The sequence below is a fragment of the Bombyx mandarina genome, chromosome 06, assembly GCF_030267445.1.
Source record: "Bombyx mandarina strain Sakado chromosome 06, ASM3026744v2".
NCBI classification, from domain to species: domain Eukaryota; kingdom Metazoa; phylum Arthropoda; class Insecta; order Lepidoptera; family Bombycidae; genus Bombyx; species Bombyx mandarina.
Genome location: NC_143213.1, coordinates 12,865,920 through 12,889,965, shown reverse-complemented (window position 1 = coordinate 12,889,965; position 24,046 = coordinate 12,865,920). Strand labels below are relative to the sequence as shown.

The following is a 24,046-nucleotide window of genomic DNA, read 5'->3' as shown; positions in this document are numbered from 1 at the left end:
TATCGAAAATTATCCTACTAGCATTACGCGCTAGTATCGATGCCTATAATGCTCTTTCAGTATTAAAGTTAAACCTGAAACCTTACAAAGGGACATAGTGTAGCAAAAACCGCAATCCTTCACGGTAAACGTTAAGTATATTACATATTTCCCGGTGCGCTTTCCAAAGGGTTCGCTGCGTAGCAATTGTTCGTTCGTGCGGTTACCGTCAATGGATACGGCGGAAGAGCTCTGATATCGGGTAAACATAAATCAAGAATCATAGCTTCCCGCGTCCGGACCAGACTCTGCCTTTGTTTGCTTACCATGTTATTTTATTGCTTCTGATCACCTTCAGATACAATCGTTACGAAACCACGATACTTTATAGTTTTCGTCTTCATAGGCTTCATCTCAGCTACAGCCTTATAAACGTGAATTTGTTTTATAAATGTATTTTTTTTTATGTGGCGACCTCGGTTCTTTTTCCTTTTACGGCGTCAGAATTGATAGCCGCCGTTTAAAAGCCTTAATTGGGACGACGCGATGCAACGCGGTGTGGTGATTTTAATCGAGAAACCCGACATTAGTTCGGTACGGCGTGTCTACCAGTGTTTCGCATTATCAACATTGTAATGTTCGCTGAATCGACCGAGTGCTGATTCAGATCGAGGTCCACCGGGTCGCTGGGCACGGCGTGTTGTGATGCTTGCAGATCAATTATCATTCGTCACGAATCGCGGGTGAATCAGGGTGTAGATGGCACGCTACCTACCTTGTGTGTAGTGTAGTAACAATAAAATTTAAATTTTAACTTAAATATATGTCTATATTACTTGTATAGAATCACTAATCGTGGTCCCTGTTTTTTTTAAATTGCAATTCCTGATCGTAAAGCGTAGGTACAACCATTCATGGTATTATTTTTGCGCAATATTCATGCGTTATGGTTTTAGGGTGAGGGCCGTCGTATGGACTCTCGAAATCACTGTATACGAGGTGAACTCGTCTGGCTAGTACAAAAGTCCTTTAACAAGCAAGCAACTATAGCCATTTGTTTTTCACAACATAATAGAATAATGAAAGAAAAATATCCGTCAATGCTATATCATTTCAAAACGGTTCTACCTGAATGCATACTGACTTCCTATACATTGATCGACATTCCATAAAGTAAGGACGGTACATAGCACCTTTTACCCGCTGCAAGCCATATCAATTTTATTTTTGTCAGCAGGCACACGATACGACCTGTTCTAGAAATATGGACCTAATAATGGCCATCATGCACGGTGTCAGTTCAGACTTCTTACCCGAGGGGTTTGCATAACAACGTAACAATAGTCAATTGGCAATCAATCAGGCCAACTCCGGTGGGTGGCTCGGGAGGTTCGACATTACAAAATTGGCCCTTGCAGTCATGTTTAGAAATATAGTCTTATTCGTAAACCTATTATGTCATGTTCTAAGTATAATATTGGAATATTATATCGTGACCTACATGTTCGGGCGTGTAAAGATATGCATCTATCAATAATGGTTAATGTGAAACCGTTACGAATAATGCAAATTAGGTCTGAGAACATTCGTAAGCAATTGAAAAGTTGTATGAAAAATATCCTATGATTGAATCACAATGTCTGTTGCCAGACAAGCCATAGAAATAACCTGGCGAGGAGATAACAACACTAATTTCTCGGCGGTGCTTCCTCGTGCCATCACTTCATTTGGTGTTTCTGTACAAATATTCGTGCTAATCTTTGAAGCATAAAGTTGAATTTGAATCAACGATATAGCAGCAGCATTGCACGCCTACACCGCAATATGTCGACATGACCGCGATTACTCACCATCATCATAATGAATAGGCATCCCGTGTTTAATTTGCAAGACTCGGAAACGTGCTAAAATTGACAGTGCAAAGAACGTGATCGATAGTTCGAAAACTGTCTCTTGTCTTTTGTTTTTTGCTTTAAGCGTTTTGCACGAGTAATCTTACGTCATCTTGTGTACACAAAAACAAATATCAGTGTGCAAATCGTGTTCCGGTTGTAGCTATACAAATGCAGTGATCTATTTTTTGTAACGTTTCAACTGTTCCGTAATCGTTTCTCGAGACCGAATGGACATTTCAATCTGAGTCTTTGGAGCCTTATTCATCCTTCATAACTCTTTGTTACCGTTCCTTGTCTCTTTGATGTAAGTCGTCAACTTTTGTTTTAAGCTGAATACGTTAATATCAAAAAGAGAATGTAACTGCCCTTGCATCTTTGGAATAAAGGTTATCTCTCACTTTAAACAAGACTGTACGAATTCAAGCAGAATGCTATTCATCAACGCCAAAGCGATTGCGCGATTTTTCAAGTTCGAAATTTTGGTTATGCTATACTGTCTTGTCAAGGAAGTCGGTGACCCACCTGTCGGAAAGCAATATCTACAACGCCATAACCGGGTGACAGCTACCGCACAATACTGGTTAAGCTTCCTTGTAAACTAACTACGTCGTTTAATGAAATATAAGCTTCATAAATTTGTGTAGATAGCGTAATGCGAAAACGTACGACCACCATCACGTCTGCTACTGCCCCGAAGCAGTCCTCTGTTCGAGTTTTATGAGTAAGGCAACCGTTTATTTCATGTGGCAGCAGTTACTCTGTGATGTCTATAAGTCCAGGTGGGACCATGAGCTCGCTTGCGTTAATAACGAGACGGCGTAATGAAAATGTCCCGGATTCTTTGTGCACGTACGGTTATTAACCTACCCGCTTCATTATGAGCGTCCGGTGGTCACGCGTTGCGTATCGAGGTATATGGGATGTTGCGACACGAAACCGCAATGCTGTATCATTGCACATCGTATGTTTGATGATTTGTTGTTTTAATTTTTATTGCACTACGTATTTTGCGGAGTTCATTATCTACGTAGTGTTCGAATTTCGAGTCTCTACTGCCAGCGACCTGGAGATATGAGGTGACTTTTTCAATGACTTATAAATGCGGGCTCAATTTTTTTATTTTATTTACCCGATATTATTTACGAAACAATGAAGTGATATCTCCATGGAGGTGTTAATCGTTGATGAATTAAAATTTGGTATGTGTTTACTTTAAAAAAAATTGTATCTGCCTTCAGGATATTTTGAGTTTTCAGAATAGCTGCATCGCTCATTACGAACAGGGTCTTACATAGACAAAAGCCACCTTTAATAATTTTGTTCTAGGAAAAGCAATTTTAAGTCGCACAGACTATTTCAAACTCGCCTGGGATATGTTCTCCAAAATTCTGGTAATGTTATAGGTATTGATTTAAATACCATGTTTTCATAGCAATTCCTTATCACGAAGGACAACACAAAACTGTGGTTTACTACAAACAAATCTCATCTATAATCTCACAGCCAGCGATGTCTTCATAAAAACAATGAATCATGTATGATGCGACACATTTATCGTTTTGTATCAGATACATTCTATTAGTAGGCATTGTTCTTGTCAAAGGCTTATTTCGACAACACAATAGGGCTGGCGCATGCTGTCTTCCGTGGGAAGATACAAGATAAGAACGCCTTCGTACTTTCATCCGATCACGCGTGATTTAAGTGCGAAACGAAAACAATGACAGCAAACGGTCACGTATGCTCCAGTATTTTTTATTCACTAGATGCAGTGGAACTTCTTTACTGAGAATATATTATACGTGGTAGATATAGAGTATATTATTTACTGGTGGTAGGACCTCTTGTGAGTCCGGACGGGTAGGTACCACCGCCCTGCCTATTTCTGCCCTGAAGCAGTAATGCGTTTCGGTTTGAAGGGTGGGGTAGCCGTTGTAACTATACTGAGATCTTAGAACTTATATCTCAAGGTGGGTGACGCATTTACGTTGTAAATGTCTATGGGCTTTACTAACCACTTAACAACAGGTGGGCTGTGAGCTCGTCCACCCATCTAAGCAATAAAAAAAAAATACGTTTCCTTACATTGAAGTTGAATACGGAATGTAGCAGCTTCCTGGTTTTCTTTTTGTTTTAAATAGTCACCGGTTACATCTTTGATCCGTAGCCAGTCGATGCATTAACTGCAGTTTTATGGGCGTACGTCGGAGCTGGTGGACACTTATCGGTCATTATGTAATTTTAATTCCTTTCTTTAACTCAGTTAGAAACCTCATCGAGAACAGGACTTAAAACTTGGAGATCTCAAGATAGAATGTAACAGTGGTTAATTAACTTCCGAAGGCACTTCGCCGTATATATTTCGCTCGCTTAATCCACGTAACTTGACCGAGTTGGCTTCTTTGATAGCTTGCGAGGATTAGATATTAAAGCCCTTAATTATAATGGATAATCTTGTGGCGGTTCTGCGTATGAATATGGCCGATGCAGAGAAATGTGGCGTGTAATAGTGCGGCACACATGACACGATTGACGTGGGTAAGCGGGCGGAGATATCTCCCGTGGTTCCGGGACACCCCACCGGAGTGGAATTGTGTCGAGTCACGCGACCACTACGATACCACTTTGTTTTGTTTGACATGTACTTTGATTGATCTTCGATATTCGATTTGTTTTTATTTTTATTGATTAAAGCATTATGAAGGTATCATTAACATCTATTGTAATGTCAAATTGTTATGTAACTTGATGTAGCCGAAACAATTTTTTTGGTATGTACCTAATAATCAAATTTTATATAGACATTTTAACAATGTTTACTCTTAGACTATTTGAAATCCAATCTTGCTGCACTCACTGGATTACTTAATACATTTCTCCTGCATTTATATATAACATGTTTAACTTTTTTACAATAAACATGGAGTATAGTGCGTCTTAATATTTATTAAAAAAGGGAGCCTTTTTACTATCAAATACGGTTAATAGTTAATTTTGCTATCTTATAGTATTTAAGATTGCCTCACTGTACACAACACGGTAGCTAGTAACTTATCGCATTTAAAATTGGTTTCTCCTGAGGCGATCACACAAAAACAAGATGGGAATCCATAAAATTAAAATTAAACATCAATTCAGCTTGAGGCCAATTCGTTTGGTGTTTTTTTACATCCTATGAAAACCAGTCGCGGTAAAAATTATTGATTAAACACAATAAATAAATCAGTATACTTCCTTCTTTAATGGTGTGAGTCGATTACTAAGAGTTTTATTATTTTAAACGGCATAAAACTGGAATTACCTAACTGGAATCTTCCGTTCAAAGGTTATCCAGGAATAGCAGCAGCTCACGAATTTTCAATTTCGCTCGCGTTTTAGTTATTTTCTTTGCTGTTAAGAACATTAAATTGATAGGAACGTACAACTAATTCGCAGGTAACACAGAGTTAAATTGTAACAACAGTTGTGGCGGGCCATAAATAAAGTTGGGGGGCTATCATTAAGACGGCGTGGTCTTATAACAAACGCTACGTATCTTCGAGGCATGTAACAGACGATAAATCTAGTTTTAGCGCGAGTTCGATCAATGAGAAATCGCTACCGGCTTGTGGTTTTCCTTCGCAAAAAATCTTCGTGCAAGTTACGAAAAGAAATGTTGAACAAAAAAAAATATTTTTTTTTGCTTAGAATGTTGGACGAGCTCACAGCCCACCTGGTGTTAAGTGGTTACTGGAGCCCATAGATATCACGCAAATGCGCCACCCACCTTGAGATATAAGTTCTAAGGTCTCAAGTATAGTTACAACGGCTGCCCCACCCTTCAAACCGAAACGCATTATTTGCTTCACGGCAGAAATAGGCAGGGTGGTGGTACCCACCCGCGCGGACTCACAAGAGGTCCTACCACCAGTATAATCCAAAAAACCAAAAACTATGTTGTAAAGGTGGATCCCTGTGTTTTTCAACAAAACCTGTTGATAATTATTTAGTCAAAACCGAAGGGATATTTCTTTTTTAGTTTTTTAACACTTTCATGTCGGCCTTTTTTGTTCTTCATTGCATTCCATCCTTAAGTCTGAGTCCGTTTGTATAATGAATTATAATAGTGGAGAATTCGTTTCGATTGACATTGCTATTTCAGGGAGTAAATCTTACTTAGCAGCAGACAGCGGATTGGCTCTATCTCTGTCATTGCTGATGACAATGCTGAATGCGACAATTCACTTTTATAAATTTTATATATAAAATAAGCTTTATTTTTCAAATCAAAACCCGGAAATCAAAGTTACCTGGTCGCGTATTTAAATACTAATAGAAATATCAAATTAGAATTCACATGTAGTCAAATTATCACGAATAACAAAACGGCCTTGAGAACACGGCGGCGCCATTTGATTGCAGTCAATATTAAGTGGAACTGTAGTAGATTTACACAGAGCTAAACAAACTAGCTCTAAATGTGACGTTTACGGGCGAACACTAGCCTTGATACGAAAATACTACGCACTGAGTATGAGCTAGCCACATGATTGACGGCTAAGAAATGTTTACTTGCGATTTCAGTGAGTAATAAATGTAGTTTTACACAGAATTAGTGACTGGGATCTAGGGACCAGTATCGTTTGCAAAGTAGTTTTTATTACCTTAGATGGGGACACGAAATCACAGGTTATCTGGTATCAACCAAGCTTAAAGATATTACAGCTTCATGCTACCATTTACTTTAAGACATGAAATCGAAGCACTCGTGTGTTACGTAACAGTTATCTGTCTTTAGGCTGGAACAAATAATTGATTCACGTCATAAATACTACAAGTAAATGCGATGCGTTATGTTAGTATAGCCCTCAGAGACCCGCCATCTTTCCTCATTGTAGACATAGACACGGTCTCTACATCACTGTCTACCTTGGAATATACATCACTAGACACAGAACGTACGCAAAAAATTGGATAAGATCTACGCTGACTATTGTTGATCCACAAACTCTCGTCAATCACTGGATCACTGTAAATTACCAGTAATGTCGCATCCGAAATCAATTCAATACTTATTGGTTTTGTTTCGTATAAGCAACAATTTTGTAAAATAAAAAAGTGTCAATATCTGTGAATAGAAAACTAGAAATCGCGTAAAAACAAATTGAAAGTATGGAGTACGGAATAAGCACCAAAAGATGCGCTTACACAAAAAAAAAATTCAACCGTTACAACGTGCATTATCTATTCAAACACGGTAAAAATAACATTGACAGAGACGTTGATAAGATTGCGTGGGCATACTTTATTGGTATTATGGCAAAAGCTTTCATTACGCGCCAGCCGATACAGCCCGGTAAACTCAAATAATCGACATATCAAAACCCGACAAACGAAAAGGAACCGTATTGTTGAGGCTCCACGTCTGAAATTCTCCGATTTGGCTCGGATTATTGAACTGTTATGTAACAAGCGCGATATTAGTGTATAGTATAGGGTAAACGATACGACCTCACTTCCATACACGGTCGGTTTGAGTCAGCTTCGATGAAAATGCTCTTACACTCATGTGCAATAACCAACGATAACTTGTTGCTTACTTGTACCTATTGGTACAACAAATGTTGCCAAAGCAATATCAATAAATATTTGTTTGTTTCACATAAACACAAGTCACTGTTAAATGTGATCATTAAAAATTACTGTTAGCAGACGATGTTTGTTTACGTACAGTAGCCGATATAAACTGTTTTTATTTATTTATTTATTTCATAACTTCGACAGAAATTGTCGTGGCCTAAAGGATAAGACGTCCGGTGCATTCGTATCGAGCGATGCACCGGTGTTCGAATCTCGCTGGCGGGTACCAATTTTTCTTATGAAATACGTACTCAACAAATGTTCACGATCGACTTCCACGGTGAAGGAATAACATCGTGCAATAAAAATCAAACCCGCAAAATTATAATTTGCGTAATTACTGGTGGTAGGACCTCTTGTGAGTCCGCACGGGTAGGTCCACCGCCCCGCCCATTTCTGCCGTGAAGCAGTATTGCGTTTCGGTTTGAAGGGTGGGGCAGCCGTTGTAACTTAGAACTTATATTTCAAAGTGGGTGGCGTATTTACGTTGTAGATGTCTATGGGCTTCAGTAACCACTTAACACCAGGTGGGCTGTGAGCTCGTTCACACACCTAAGCAATAAAAAAACTACACATGGAACTGGGACGCGTGATTTCTTAATCATGACAAGAGCATTTGTAGACTTCACCAGAAAGCATCAACGACATCTGATCACAAAATTTCCTCTTTCTATCTTTATTACACGCACTTTCACATATTCGTAGCGATTAAAATCAAACAGCTTCACGATAATTAGTTGGCAGGTGCTGTGAAAACCAACGTTATAAATTTAAATTTATTTGCTGTGTAATTAAATTCCTACGTGACGTAATTTCCTTCGCAACAACGTCCTCTAGGTATATGTTGGCGATCCCTTCGACAGTCCGTCCAAATTGTGGAAGACTCGAAGGTGATTTCCGAAACTTTTATCATAACAAAAGGCTCTATATAATCTGTACGTCCCACAATGTAGCATAGTTTAATACCAAAATCCACATAAAAATAACATTACCACACATACATAAATGTATTCAGGTCAGATGCGCAACGCCAAAGGCAATATACCATTAAAACACTTCATTTACACCTGTCATAATCTTGAGAAAGTCGTCCATAATTTATGTACTGATGAAGCAATTTGACGGAACGTTAAAAGTGCTACTGTGTTGCTTTTATTATTATTATTATTTGAAAGTGATAATATAAATTATGGGCGCCATTAATGAAATACGTTAAAGGAAAAGTTGCTAACGAACGCCCGTCATGATTGGTCGAGCTTCGTTTGTCTTGAACGTTAACCCCGAGTAACTTTTTGAATTAGTTTACATTGGTGAACGGGCGGCGGTCCCAATTGAACTGTCACCAATGACCCAAAATAAGCACAGAAGGCTGGTTCCGTAAGGCGATCGATAATAGGCGCACGCACATTTTGAACACACGTTAAACGCAATGATGGACACATGTGTTTTTTTTTATTGCACTTGTAGGCAGACGAGCACACGGCCCACCTGATGGTGAGTGGTTACCGTCGCCCATGGACTTCAGCAATGCCAGGGACAGAATGCCAGAGCCAAGCCGTGGAGTGGAGCTCATTCCATAGCCGGAAACGCAATGTGGATGACCGTAGTGGCTCCAGGTAGTATGATAGATAGTCTACGGCATTCTTTAAGGCCGCACTAATACACCAAAAATCGTCCGTTGTTGAAATGTTTTTGTGCAAATATTGTCAAGAAATAACTGAAAATTAATGGGCGACTTACGGAAACAGGGACTACTTATTATTTTCTGTGAGATGTCAAATGGCAGACACATGTTATCCGCCGCGACCCAATGGATTCTAAACATGGATTCTGGTATGGCGTTCAACGTGTCAAAAGCGTCGCGAGAATCTCGGATAATAATATTCGTTGTATACCATTTGCAAGAATCCAACGGTGGGTGAACGAGCTCACGACCCACCTTATGTTGTAGTCACCGGAGCTCATAGATATTTACAACGTAAATGCCGCTACCTACCATGAGACATGAGTCGTAAGGTCTCAGTTTTTACAGTACAACGGCTGCTCCACCCTTCAAACTGAAACGCATTACTGCTTCACGGCAGAAATAGGCAGGGTGGTGGTACCTACCCGTGCGTACTCACGAGACGTCCTGCCACCATGTAATTATTACAATATGGAAAATAACGTAACAGTTAAACTGTTTAAATATTACGTAAAAATATATATGTATTTAACTTCATTTGCACCAAACTAGTAGTCCTATAGACCATTATAGACCAACTAGCACATTTAAGACTACGTTCGTGCCCTTAAAATTGTCGAAAACACAGAACACTAGCAATATGCAGTTCCTACATCCGACTTCGCCACTTACTTGTCATATATTCCAAATCAAAATCGCATCGCATTTCTAGTATTGTATTTTATTACACCAAAATTTAATACGTTATTATTATTGTCTTGGTAACGCATTCAAAGTCGTCACGTGTACTCCATTAAGGAACAATCCACGTCAATTTCTGTGTACAAGTCGATCACGTGCGGCCCGTATCAACGTCAAGGAGCCGAATTGAGTCTATTAATGTACCCGTTCGATATCCTGAAAGCAACACGAGACATGCAGCGCCATTAGCAGATAGGAAGCCGCTTCAGGTAATACAATTTCTAGACGCATTCCAGATTTTAACTTGCCGATACGGCGAAGGAAACTCGTTAACAGTCTATAAGCAAGGTTGTGTTTGTTTGAAGTTTTGCTATTTCTCATTTCCGACGTCAGCGGTCATGCAGGACTTTAATTTAGGTAGTATTTTACTCAATTAAACAATATCATATCATAGTATCAGTTGTTGCAGTTTTTCTCAACTTCACACTTAAGATTCAATCATGCAATCATCGACTCAGTATCAAAATGAAAAAAAAAAAAGTCAACCAATTCTTTTATTTTTTTCACGGTTCGTTCACGTAGAACTATCACATCGTCTACTGAAAATCAAGCATAAGTATTATTTTTCTTCATCATCAATTAGTACATTTTTTTAGTTATCCTGCTTAGTTCTGCCACAAAGCTGTCATGCTCTCCAGTTTAAAGGGTTGTGATAGAACATTTTACTATACAATTCTGGCGTAGACCTCATGTTTCAAGGTGGGGGAGGCATTCATAGTGTGTGCATGCGGCCTATGTAACGACTTCGGTAACCACATAACCGTGTGAGTGGTGAGTGGCTTGTTAATCCGTCTATTAAAAACATTTAAAATTACAGTAGTAATAAAATAAAATAAAAGTTACCATAATTGTTTGGATTCTTTCGATCAACAAGATCGCTTTCATTTAAACGAAGCTTGACGAAACAGCTTTCGATTCAGTGATATGTAAATTTTAATAGTTTTGCATGTTTTAATTGGTAGGTACATGCATGAAATCCAACTTCGCATAGGCGCTTTCACTCGCTAAACGTACGACGAATATTTGCATGAATATATGCATGTAACGTTACTTGTAATTTATTTTTAATGTCCTTATTTCGTGAATGTAATACCTAAGGTTCAACGACCCGTACATCATTAATACAGTAATCGAGTTAAAATATATTTTATCACGCGCTCATTTCTCGTTGTCTGAAAGCGTAGACGACCCCAAATCAAATAAGGAAGGAGATAACGTTGACCTCCCTCAGACTTTTATCGTCGCCTTTGTTGTTTGGTGGGACCTTCGTAATCTACAACAGTTTCATAAAGCTTTAACATTATCTGTCTCCCGGCCTTTAAGTATATTTGTTAGCTCGTTTTAGTTTCAAACGGATAAGATAAGAAACTCTCTTGAGAGGACCGCGGCTATAGTTTCCAGCATTGGGCGTAGCTATACAAACTAGAGTTGCGGTACTACTGAGCGGATTATAAAAACTGTGTAATTACTAGTGCGAATCTGTGGAACTATTACTAAATAGAGACCGAAGGTGATCGGTAATTAAACTGCATTAATTATGTCGCATCCAGTCGCAAGGTTTTGGCATGAAATTGTACAGATTCAATTCAGATAATTTCTGAAATTATCATATAACTAGCGACCCGCCCTCGCTTCGCTTCGGAAACTGTAATTTATTATTGATTTCTCCACTATTTAATGGATGTTATTATACATATAAACCTTCCTCTTCAATAACTCTATCTATTAAAAAAACCGCATCAAAATCCGTTGCGTAGTTTTAAAGATTTAAGCATACATAAGGATATAGGGACAGAGAAAGCGACTTTGTTTTATACTATGTAGTGATGACGCAGAAATATTGTTCGCCAACACGAATACAGATTGAAAATCTTTATATATAAAATAGCTGATCATTGAGATTTAATAGAAGATTAAAACGAAGCGTAGCGAAGTTTCCAATATTATCGAAGATTGCAGACGCCAGTTATACCGAGTGAATCAATTGCAGCACGAGAGAGCAACTTTCATATCGCTCTCGTATATACCAGCGGACCGGTGCGGTTGCGTACGAGTATGGATAATGACGTATGACCCAAATCACAAGACGACATACCACAGCAAAACACATTCAACACTTCGCTATAACGAATATTTATGACAAATGTTTATTATCTAAAACAAATTGATCTAACGGCATTGGCCTCATATTTACCAGATAATACATGTTTACTTGTTGGAAATGTGTTACAATCTAAATGCCTACTCCACGAGTACAAGGATAAATTGTTTCCGATTGCTTAATTTCAACAATAACCTGATCGTCAATGAATAATGACTTGCATATATTTAAGCAGAGGTAACAAAAACACACACAAATCACCACTGTGAAAATAAATTGGATAACTTTATAATTACAATAAAACGAAAACTTTCATCATTTATCTAAAGTTATAGATTTTCCATTTGTTTCAGTAACATTATCAACACTAAGTGGGTCTGGTCTGCCTTTTTAACGAACCGAATGAAAAAGAAACAGCTCTCAAATGTGAAATTCGAAACGACGCTATTTCCTATAACTTAAAACTCATTGGATAAGTGCAAGAACACTGGAAAACCGAACACAGTATCGGCTTTCTCTAGAGTCAGCTTTATCGGGCCGTGCCCGAGCGAGACGTCTTAGTGAAAATTATGAAATCACACTCGGCCGTCAATAATTTGTCGTTAGAGAGACAGGGGAGGCTTAAAATACATTTTGGTATTATCCAATTTTTCGCTCCTTTATTTAACCACGTTTTGAGTTCGATTTGTTATGAATTCTTTATTAGACCGGTCAATCAGATTCATATGATTGAAAACACTTACTGGTGATAATTTATACGTATGAGTCGTATGGGTACTACTGGGTACGCACAACAAACCTGTGTATTTCGAACTTGTACCGCTTCGAAACTGTTGTTCAATGAATTTGAATTCATGTCTAAGGGTAAACGGTGGCATTCACACTGTGAAATATCTAATTTCTATAACCACTTAAATCCAAGTAAGTTGTAAGCTCAATAATCTATTTGACAAAATATAAAATGTTGTGGAGAAATTGTAGTGCTTCGCCGTCACAATTCTCAAAACATAATGTGAATCGCATGAAATCATAAATAATAAAAATTTAATATTTGTTTAAAAAAAATAAAAGAGTAACTCTCTCTCTCTTCGATCGGTTCCTCACTGCTGAGGATCGTGACTCCGTCCGATTTCGTCAACCAACTGTCTCCATCGATCCCGCCCTGCAGCCCGGTGGAGTGCGTCGCTGATAGATAAGATAGTAACTATGATTGCACAAATCGTTCAAGGGTTTATTTTTAAATAGAACAATCAGGGTTTACTGTTTACTGTTAACTAAATTACTGTTTCAACTACGAGACTAGATTAACTAATTAGTGATTAATATAATCATCAAGTGAACAAACATTTTACCATTCCCCAAATAAATTATCAAGTTTATAACGAACGTTCAATCTCATTAAAAGGGGCTTACTCACAATATGTTCCAACAATACGACATGAAAGTAATGTTCGAATAGAAACAATCGCAATGAAACAAGAGTAATACAACCGATACTAATTGAAAGGACAAGCGAATGTAAGCAAACTATAAACCACAATCACTGTAATTTACATTTAAAAGCAAATCGACGACAAAGAATATAAAACGGAAAATCATGTATTTGTACAAATATTGGTTAATAAAACGGGTATGTTTTGTTATTGAAATGTTCACTCGGTGACGTACGTTCAATGCTTTATTAGGTGACTGTCCAGAAAGATTGTACCTACACTTAGGGAACAAGAAAACATTTTCGCATCGAAACATATTGAATCCCGACGTAAGGCTTTCAATATTTTTTTTTATTGCTTAGATGGGTGGACGAATCACAGCCCACTTGATGGTCCAATAACCACTTAACACCAGGTGAGGTGGGCTGTGAGCTCGTCCACCCATCAAAGCAATAAAAAAAAAGTGGTTACTGTAGCCCACAGACACATCTACAACGTAATTGAGATATAAGTTCTAAGGTCTCAGTATAGTTACACTGCACACTTACATTCGCACTGCATCAATTAATGATTCCCTTTGAAGTCCACGCGAATGTGCATCGTCGTAATGAAAGGCATGGGTGCGTCGACCCTGTGACAAACAAATTGAAGCAACACGAAGATTGATCGTTTTTGGGACGCGCGCCGTATAATTCAAGATGACGAACTCCTGACATAAAATTATTATGAATACATTTAAATTAGTATTTTCTTCGGTTTTCGCGAGTCGTCATAAAATTTAAAACTATTTTTACGGCTTAGTTCCAGTTTTTATTATCGTCATATTATTTGTTATGTTTCGAGTACTTTAGCTTTTATTTGGTGATCACGGACGACTAAGGTGTTATTCTTCGACATTTGTATATTGTGCCAACTACCGTCAATTTTTTTTTAGAAAAATATCATTTTTTCAATAAATTCGTCAGTCCATATAAGTACGATGATAAGCTTGACGAATATTCAAATCGGTAATATTTAGTTCATTAAAATGCAAGCTTACACTAAGCTAGCATGGTATAAATCATCGACATCGCTACACTAACAAACTTGAGACACGCCATTAAACACCCAACGCAGTACATTGTCGCTGTATGACAACTGGCTTACGCTTCTCACAACAGATCTAAATGATTTGCTGGATCGTATTCCGTGCGACGACCCGAGTCCAGGATAAGTCCCCTTAAATAACAATATTCATTTGACTCGAATCGTCTTTATGTGAAAACAAAAATGTTTTCGCTGTTTTAAATAAATCGAGCTATCTATTTAACTTTATCTTTTCTTTATCAAGCGTAAAGGTCAACAGCGTTTTCATTTTAAAACGACCAAAGAATCCACTTGTATTATTTTTATTTATTATAACAAACAACAACCTCCTATTGCTCTGATGAGCAAAGAAAGAAATAAAGAAAGAATCATTTATTCGCTAAACATAGTGAAAATGAGTTATTACATAAGTTAAAAGCAGCGTGTACGCTTTGTCATTATTTGATATGCGAATTTTAGTGCAGTGCAAGAATTTATGATATTATATAATTTACCATTCATTCATCCATAATTCAACAAATAATTAAAAAATCCATTTATTTCATAATGTCGTCCCTAAGTAAATCATTTATGTGATAATAATTTTCACTAATAAGATTATCTTTTAGTTTTTAGATGATCAAAGTACTTGAAATCTACGGTGATTTTGTTCCTCGATGTGATTTTTAACGTTTCAATACATCATTACACTTTTCACGGGTTTGTACTAATGCGTAGAGGCATTTAATGTTTATCTGGCCGATCGCAATGTGGTAGCACGTGTTAAACGAAAATGCAAACAGTAACTAAGTCACATCACTTAATCCTCTTAGCTTTGCTTTTAGTTTATTGGTTTAACGTACCGGCTTGTACATAAAACCGTGTACAAGATTAAGGACATTAAGCCGATTAGTTCAAAGTATTTGTTATTAATACTGTTTTATACATATACTAGCTGACCCGGCAGACTTCGTAGTGCCTCAATCGATAAATAAGAGACCCAAAGTTTTCTATAAAATAAACTTAAAACAAACAAAATTAATCCGTCCGACGGGGGGGACACATCAAAAGAAAAACAAAATTTTTATTTTTATTTAATTCCGACCATTTTCATCTACCTTTTAAACCTTCTCTGGACTTCCACAAATAATTCAAGACCAAAATTAGCTAAATGGGTCCAGCCTTCTCGAGTTTTAGCGAGACTAACGAACAGTAATTCCTTTTTTATATATATAGATTAGTAACTGTGATAATAAATACGAAAATGATCTCATTTTATTTATGAATTCAAGAAACGAAAACTTCGAAGCCCCGTTGGGGAAGCTTACGTAATAAATAATTAAGTAAAGTATTGTGTCATTTTCTCTAAGTAAATAAATTTAACATTAGCTACAGTAATTAATCGATTTGGTTCGCTTTCTGTTTTAAGATAAGCTGATGCTATAGGCAGAAAAGTTCTCGACCTGTATGGTCTAAAGTGGGAAACAGATTTAGATTTTCTGTCATTATAATCAGAATCCAGATAACGCGTTGGTTTATAGGCTCACAACAATGAAGTTATTATGATTCTAGATAAAAATGACTGAATATAAGTCTGATATAAAGTTTGCTAAATAAAGTGCTTTAGAGATACTCGTTCTAGCGGTTAAGAGCAAGTGAAAGGCGATAGAAACTTCCGAGCGGAAGTGACTCGGCTTTCTACCCAGCCTTCTGTTATCGACAAGAAAACGAATCCTGTCTAAATAGGATCAAGTTTTACTCTACTTAAAAAATAATACTTTATAAGTATTTAGATGTTTACCTACGAAATTGCGGCTTTGTACACACAGAGTTAAAATCATTATTTAAAAAAAAATATTTCTATTAAACATAATAACGACATGATGACGAACATGACGCAACAACTCGAAAGCAATGGTTAAGTATTGGAAGCGACCGGATAACATGTAGGTTTTTGAGGAGACAGACCTTTAACCGCACAGCGACACATATTATCATTAAAACTACTATCTGACTCAGCAGACTTCGTAGTGCCTCAATGGATAAAATTAAATAAAAGTCCTAAATTTTATTTAATTTCGAGAATTTTCATATTTATCTACCTTTTAAACCTTCTCTGGACTTCCACGAATAATTCAAGACCAAAATTAGCCAAATCGGTCCAGCCGTTCTCGAGTTTTAGCGAGACTAACGAACAGCAATTCATTTTTATATATAGAGATTAGTGTACTAGATCTTTATGAACATTTAACTACAACAAATATACACAACTCCGTATAAATATGTGGTATACGTATATTTAAAACCTAATAGATTGTCGAGCGGACAGACGATAAGTTGTTTCCCGAGTGTTAGGCTGTTACCTGACTATATCAGCTCGTAGCGGCTGAGCTTAGAAAGTGAAACGATATTGCTACTGTTGCGTTTGGCTTCTGGGAGACGGTGGATTCGTTTACATATCTAAATTGATGAACACTCGTAGGTGGGCGGATGATTGGAACTAGTGCGAATGTATTTAGGCTTTTAATCTATAATCTAGTGATTCCTTCCATATTAGATATTAGAAATGAGTTAATGTAATGACCTAATCGGTTGACGTGTAATTGTCCGCCAGGTGCCATTTGTTGTAGATGGCGAATTCACGAAACATAAACCACTTGGAAATTTACTTTAGAAATATGAAAACATGCGAATGCTAATTTCAAATTTCGGATCAGAGGCATGCGTAATGGCTTTCAGTCCAATCAATTCATTTTGGTCAATCTGGGAGCAGCGATCTCTGCTTTGAGTAAAATACTTGGGCCAGAAATTAACGACGGCGACTACTCATCATCAGATTATCGTATATCATATAATTTATGAAACATCATTTACATCGTTCAAGGTAATTTCCTTGTTTAGTGCATTCAATTTCAACTAGTACATCCGCTGATCATGATGCTTCTTATCGATTTTTTCCCACGTCATCTACAAATTTAATTATCATTTTATTTCATTCAACTCTGTATGAATCCCATACAGACATTAGCGCTGTTTTATTACACTTTATAAGTATAATTCACGAGTCTTCATGGAATATTTATATAACCATTTCACTGAAAAAATAATATTCAAGCACTTTATTTAATTTTGTAGTCTGAAGTATTCTGAGCTCTGAAGGAATAAATGGCAACCGAAGTCTGGAGGACTACACAAATAGGGAAAAACAAAAAACCTTAACGAGGACAGAGTTTTCAGTTTTCAGTGGCAGACGAACAGGATGACAAAACTACCTGTCATCAGTGTCAATAGCAAGGTCAAGTAATTAAATGATTGTCTGTTGGGAAGCCTCACTAAATGTGCCGAGTACATATCATGAACTGCAGAATACTAATACTATAATCTATATATTAATACGTGAAGCAAAAACTTTGTATCCCTTTTTACGAAAATTGCACGGACGGAGGAATATGAAATTTTCCACACTTATAGAGACTATAGAGAAGAAGCGCACAATGCTAATATTTTTTTAAATAATGCATAAAAGATACATTAAATCAATAAAGAAAACATTACACACACTACATACCATGTATTTGACGCACACACGCATGCATACTATTTATTGTCAAACTTTTGTTCTTGACGTTTGTTGTCAAATTGAGAATAGATTAAAGATTGTTTGTCTTTATAGTGTAGTCTTGGCGAAATTTGTGATTAAAGAAGTATAAAATACAATCATAATAGTTTATATAATTTTATATTAATATAAGTTTGTACACACTTACAATTCCAATTAATTATAGTCGAATTTCGACTACTGCGGGACCTCTAGTATAATTTATTATGAATCACCAATTGAAAAACTCGATCAATAAGTCAGATATTCACATCTCGTAAATTGCGACTTAAGAACTAAAAACCTTTTCAGTAATGACGATTTAATCCCTTCATAAGATTTTTTTTATTGCCCTTGGACGCAGACGAGCATACGGCCCACCTGATGGCGAGTGGTTACCGACGCCCATGGACTTCAGCAATGCCAGGGGCAGAGCCAAGCCGCTGCCAACCGCTTAATACTCTCCACAAGCATCGTTTGAAGAAGGAATTTTAACCTCGTTTTAACAATCCCTTAGTCGCACAATTTAGGTCGATTTGCCACTCATGAGCTTCGATATATAAAACCGGTTCTTTAGGATCTTCAGAGTTAGACATATTGTATGATGTTTACCTTACATTGTAAGTGACACTGGGATCGCGATTTATGGCCACGCAACGGTCGCAAGGTCGGCAGCCACGTGCGCAAACTCTACCAGCCTTACAATGTGTACATAGCTGAGTTATTGAAAACACGCTACACGCCAATTGTGAGTTGCACGGTTTAATTATATTCCTAAATTGATTTTCTTCTTTCAATATAACAGGCATTGTTACGTTAGCTGGGCTATTGTGACATTTTTAAGGACACAAATGTTTTATGAAGTCTCTTTATTACATACTGGGTAACACAAGAGCGCAACATTAAATTTTTCACAACACTAACATACAGTTAGCTCTGTTCGATTTCAACTCAGAATACAATTCATGTACCCACGTTCTCGATACGGTTACGAAAGGCGTTTATCTTGCAAAACCAAATACTATTGTGTACTGTTTCAGTGGCGTTGTACTGTATTGGTTGAATGGTAAGCGCAGCCATTCATGTTGCTCGCGTTGTCGGCTTACGCGGGTCATTAATGTATCATATTATTATATCTAAAACAATAAAACCGGACCCGTGTAATAACACATGTAACGCGGCGGCTTGTAACGTGTGTCGCAATAACAAAACGGCAATAGCGTTAGCTGGAAAACGGCAATGCTTCATAATAACTACTGATATGTTGTTATTACGTAAACACATAACGTGCCTGGTCGGTGTGGCCTTGCGAGATTTACGAGTGTTACTAAAAATGTGCTCTAGATTTGCGTCTGAGGAAACGTAACAAAAAAAAAAAAACGATGTTTACACGACAATGTACATTGTAAACTTTTAACTTCTGTTAGTTCAGTTAGTTGGTTTAGATAGAACTGTCGCATATTATTTCCGTTCAATTGTGATTGAAAAGTTGCCGAATGCCAGAGACGCATAATGAGATCAAACTGAATTATATTGAAATAATGACTATTGTAAATATCCTTTAAAAAGAGTTAATAATTCAGACGTTTTCTTATTGGTGCTCAGTTGGAAAAACTTTAAGATAACTGGTGATTTAAGTTTTACTAACAAAGTCGAAGTTTCAATTTCATTAATACAACTATTTAATAAGATAAGTTAAGCTCAATTTTTTCATAGCTAAAAAGTACTTTGACGGATTTTAGATGGCGACTGTGACGACTAAAAACATTCTCTGAGAATCCCGAGAAGATACGCAATAAACAAGTAAACTTAATTCCACTACGTTTCACCTAAACTAAATGACGCAATTTAGCGGCCGCTATAGCCAGTTTTTTTTCCAAAGTGCGTGTTAATAAAGGTTTATGTATGTGATAAAGTAATGTTATTTTTCATTTAAGCATTACGAGAAAAACTAAAAACTATTTGACCGGTCCTATTTTAACGCGCTTTCATGTAACCTAATATTTGAACGTCATTTTCAACGACTTAAAGACGTCCCATAAATTTGAAAATTTGCAGACTCATCAAGGACAGTCGACAATACAATAATTTTATAACTTCGCTCTAATATACTGACAAGCATCGTTTGATTTGCTATTTACGGGTATTTTTTTGTTTTCTTTTAATCTACACATTATGTATATTTTAGTTAAACTCTCAGCGTTTAAAACATTATTACACTATAAAAATCTCTTATTTAATTACGAATTCTATGTGAAATTATCTTATCCAAAATATCGTAACCAGCTAATATCTTATCTCGTTACGATTACTGGTGCCACATTTTTTTTGCAACTAGGCGCGTTTAATTTCAAATCATTCACACTAATTTTACCAAATACGTACACACCTACTTGTAAATTATAACTGTTTGTGGAAATTTATTCCAATCGTATTTTTTTATTTTTCTTTCCTACCTATGCTGATAGCCTTGAGAGGCTATTTCAGCTTCGCCCTAACATGTAAGTGAGATCACGGGGTTCAAACCGGAGTGTTGCTAACATTGACCGTAGCTAGAACAGTGCTTCGCAGAATCTACCACCGGATCAAAAACGCGACCCACTGAGAAGATCGGCGAGAAGCTCAGTGGGCTGTGTCTATGGGTTAATTCATCGAGCCCTTCGTCGCAAGGTTCGACGAGGACGGTGACCGGAGACATAGAAAATGCTCTCAGCATCGATCACGGTCGTACTACTTACTGTTTGTTACTGAGACACACCCTAAGAGCTAGTGACCATCAATTTCCAATATATTTTTGAGACAGTCTTCAATGTTAAGTTGAAATAATTTATGCGCATTTTTTTGGAGGCGACGATCGCTGACATCAACAAACATCACGTCTAGTGGAAACAGATTTACCCTCCTGAAACATATCAGTGTTTCTAAACACCAAACAAAAGCACTGGATAACGTTAACAAGAATTTCCTCTCGAACCTTGTTTCAGGATGTACATTGTAGAGCTAAAGAAACATGAAAAGGGAACAGTTGAGTTGATTCCATTGTTGGGTGGAGGCTGGTGGCAAAAATAACGGACTGTGGCGGTTTTCTCGAAATAGCTCATAATTCTGTCGGAAAACTGACGACATCTCCAATTTTCTTTTCTACGAAATAAAAATATATGAAAATTTTCTTTTCTACGAAATAAAAATATATGAAAATTTTCTTTTCTACGAAATAAAAATATATGAAATCTTACCCGTATTTTCACTTTATAACTCAAAATGTTTGCTGCTAGCTCTCCGACTAATTCGTCTCAAGCGAAACAGATAAAATCGTTTACTTATCACTTCTATGTCATCTTTAATGACAGTTCAGTTTAAAACATCAACCTTGGCGTGTTCCTTGGCAGCCTATATGATACCTTTGAAGCTATTACAGTGATTTTTGTAAAATTTTGCATTACAATTACGTTCGTGATCTCAATCTGTTCAATGCGATGCTTGCGCAAATGATGTTTAGAGGTTAAGAAGTAAACGAACAATACATTTTAATTGCTATTATATTTATTTATTTCATAGTGCAATTTCAATTATTTCATTTGTGGTTGATAATTAAAGTACCGAAAATTGATTATTAAAGTAGCTATAATACTAGACATGTATGGAAAATCCATAGAACAGTGAAGTTTTGAAATTAACAAATTTATTTTCTATAATCGTTAATAACGAAATTGGTCACAGAATCGATACTAATTAACAAAAATAGTGGTAAACACAAACTGTATAATAACAAGATTTAACGTAATTGTTTTTAATAAAAGTTTTCGAAAGATCTCGAAATTATTCGAAGGCAAATAAGATTGAAATCGTAATGTCGACCTTGTTTGGTTCTCCGCGTAAATTTTGAAGCGAGAAAACGTTTTGAAAAGAACCTCATTTAATATTTTTCATTCAAATAAATTACAAGTACATAATAAAAATACCTAGTAGCGTTATTTTAGTTTTTAATATGAAGTTTTAGCGATGTTTCAGTAAAGTGTAGTATTAGATTCTAATTTTAAAGTATTCTACTTATCTGCACGTTCTAAAAAAATCATTTTTCTACCATAGATTAATTGAAATAAGTTAAATTCCTAGTGAAACTTTTTTCTGATTTATCTCAAAAGTAAATCACTATGAAGCATCGTTTTAATCGAAAAAGGTATTGATCACTTTTGTGGTAAATAAGATAAAGCATTTAAGTTTGCATTAAGCATCATTGTGGATTTTTTAATTCCACAAATAATCCAACGAAATAAAAATAATCATAAATATAGTGTTGAATAATTGAAATAAGTACTTCTGACAGGACTGCCAACACTCTAAAAATTGTTTATAAAGAAAACATTGAACGCCTGTCGTTGTATTTTTGGCAACTTCTTTCATGACATTATAATTATGAGTAAAAAAAAAAACAAGACACCGAGCGAAGATTAAAAATGAATAATGATTCAAAGTATTTACGCAGTTTCATGAGAATTAACGTTGAAAAAACATCATAATACAAACATGTGTCGTGACATTGACCAAGCCGGTGTCCTTGTTGGGGGAACAAACTCTACATAAATCATGTTCTGCATATGATTCTGTGCCGAACAAATAACGAGTGCAAGTCACAAGCATATTAATGCGCTGTAATAATTATTATTTTCTATTTATACCCTCCAGCAGAGCACGAGACGGGTCGTTGACCTGAAGCTCATAATTTACTATTGTTTTTAATTCATATTATAATATTCTTTTGAAAGGTGAGTTATCATTTGATGCGACCTTTTGAGTGTCCTCATAGGTCAATGCGTTGTAATAAACCTATTACGATACTTAATATTATATACGTGGTAAATACTTTACTAACAGATAGTTAAGTAATTTTAAGTACTTCAAAATGTTACTATTTATCTTGAAATAAAACCACCCGTTTTTTAAGCTGCTTGTTATTTTATTTACGCAACTCCTGAATCATTTTATTACTAAAATATGCATTCAAAATTTTAATACTTAAATTTGTTGAAACTGTTCATCATCAATATACATTTTACTTTAATTTTTCACGAATAATTTTAAATAAAACGAAATAAATTATGTAATCTATCCAATTCCTTGCTGTTAGTAAATTTATGGAACATTATTGTGCCATTTGACTTTCTTATTGTAGCCGGGAGATGGTTTTGGTACAAATGTATGTTTCAAATCAAATTTTATTATGACTAATATTTACTTCGCTTTTTGGTGCTATTTACAAAAGTTTTCCTTGAAAGTTATAACTCAATTTGATACCAGCATATACAGAAGTTTAGTCAACATTTAGGTATTCTATGTATAACTTAAATACCACTAATAGTACAGCCCTAAGCAACTTTAGTCTCTTCTTACACGTCACGAATAGAAAATGAACCAATTTGAAGGTTTACTGGTATCCCGGAGGCCTTTCCAGTTTCACCAGGACAGTATGGCGAGCAAAGGCTCAGCCAGGAGGGGTGGGATTTGCTAACAGTCGCCCGAGCGCCTCCGAAGGAGACTTAACAACAGCAATAGCAGCTGCTTCGCGAATAAATCTACCACCGGACCGGAATCGATTTTACGTATTTTGTGTTAGCCGTTATACGCTTATGGCTTGCACCGAGACTTGTCGAGCGCAAACAAAAAGCACAAAGGTGGTGCGCGTAACGGATAACAGCTGTTCCACAACAATATAACCTCGTTGAGCGCTAAAGCAAACCGTTTAAAACATTTTCACCTACAACAAGTTTTCAATGTTTCAGGCGAGAAACGTTTTAATTTCTCTCGATTCCAATTTCGTGGTGGGCAATCCGCTGACTTAAATCGATAGCTTCGTAAAGTTCACGATTCACGAACGTAATGTTAAAATGGTTTAAACCATTGCAAAACTATAAAGATAATAAATTTTTAAAC

General features: G+C 36.4%; 1 protein-coding gene across 2 annotated transcripts in view; it reads right to left on the bottom strand.

Moving 5' to 3' along the window:
- twin (CCR4-NOT transcription complex subunit 6-like twin) overlaps positions 1-24,046 on the bottom strand; it is a 215,418-nt gene that overhangs the window by 141,236 nt on the left and 50,136 nt on the right. The window lies entirely within an intron of this gene.